This window comes from Diceros bicornis, chromosome 36, assembly GCF_020826845.1.
Source record: "Diceros bicornis minor isolate mBicDic1 chromosome 36, mDicBic1.mat.cur, whole genome shotgun sequence".
NCBI classification, from domain to species: domain Eukaryota; kingdom Metazoa; phylum Chordata; class Mammalia; order Perissodactyla; family Rhinocerotidae; genus Diceros; species Diceros bicornis.
The window spans coordinates 20552244-20553662 of record NC_080775.1 but is presented as its reverse complement, the minus strand read 5'-3'; the positions used below and the strand labels follow the sequence as shown (position 1 = coordinate 20553662).

The window sequence follows — 1419 nt, the reverse complement described above, 5'->3', positions numbered from 1 at the left end:
AGTTTGGAGAATGGGTGAATTTGGATACATGGAGGTCAGGAGGACATTCCAAATGGGGGAAACGCATGGACATGGAGGTGTGCAACCACGGGGAGCAAGGCTGCAAAGCTCCTACATTTGTGTCATCATTGTGTCTGCTCCCTTCAGTTGGCTCTGACTTTTGGAGCCTCAAGATTTCTCCTCCACTTCTACTTTCTTATTTATAATCAGATTAATACCTTTATCCTCATATTTCTGGAGCCTGAACTGGTTCCCAATTGTGTCTTCTACTTCACTATTTTGGTTGGATACCATCTTGTGTCTGTAATTTTCTGTGTTACGTTGTGAGCACTTTGAGGACAAAGGATTTGTCTTCTTTGCTTTTGAATCTCAGATCCTGGCACACAGTGGTTAGTAATGACTGTTTGCTGAGTAAAACGTGATAGTTCCATATGCAATAGTGCAGCTGACTTGGTCACCCATTTTGCATATTAAACTTCTCTCCTGGTAGTTAACTTAGGCAAAGTGAAGATTTCATAGCGCTGTTCTTCTCAGCATTGTATTATCATTGAATGTTGAATTGAAAGAATGACCACCTAATGAAGAGATCAAGAGATTAAAATTATAGACCAATATTCCTCATGAATACAAATGCAAAAATTCTTAACAAAATGTTAACAAATAGAATCCAGTAACATATAAAAGCATAATTCATCATGTTTATGGGCTGAGTTGTGTCCCTCTGAAATTCATATGTTGAAGCCCTAACCCCTAGTACCTCAGAATGTGACTGTACTTGGAGAGAGGGTCTTTAAAGTGGTAATTAAGTTACAGTGAGGTGTGCTCGCTTCGGCAGCACATATACTAAAATTGGAACAATACAGAGAAGATTAGCATGGCCCCTGCGCAAGGATGACACGCAAATTCGTGAAGCGTTCCATATTTTTATGCAAAGTGAAATAAGTCAGAGGGAGGAGGTCAAATACCGTATGATTTCCTTCATTAAGTAGTAGATAATAACAACAATAAACAAACACATAGGGACAGAGATTGGATTGGTGGTTACCAGAGGGGAAGGGGGGAGGGAGGAGGGTGAAAGGGATAATTCGGTACATGTGTGTGGTGATGGGTTGTAATTAGTATTTTGGTGGTGAACATGATGTAATCTATGCAGAAATGGAAGTACAATGATGTACACCTGAAATTTTTACAATGTTATAAACCAATGTTACTGCAATAAACAAAAAAATTAAAAAAAAAAAGTTACAGTGAGGTCATTAGGGTGGGCCCTAATCCAGTATGACTGGTGTCCTGATAAGAAGACAAAATTTGGACACAGACATACACAGAGGGAAGACCATGTGATGACATGGGGAGAAGATGGCCATTTACAAGCCAAGGAGAGAGACCTGGAACAGATCTTTCCCTCATAGCCCTCAG

The 1419-nt window shown here is 39.8% G+C and overlaps 1 non-coding gene across 1 annotated transcript; it reads left to right on the top strand.

Moving 5' to 3' along the window:
* Positions 1-819: 819 nt before the first annotated feature.
* LOC131398975 (U6 spliceosomal RNA) lies at positions 820-926 on the top strand. The gene has a single exon (XR_009217047.1). It is a non-coding gene; the product is annotated as a U6 spliceosomal RNA (small nuclear RNA).
* The last annotated feature ends 493 nt before the right edge of the window (positions 927-1419 follow it).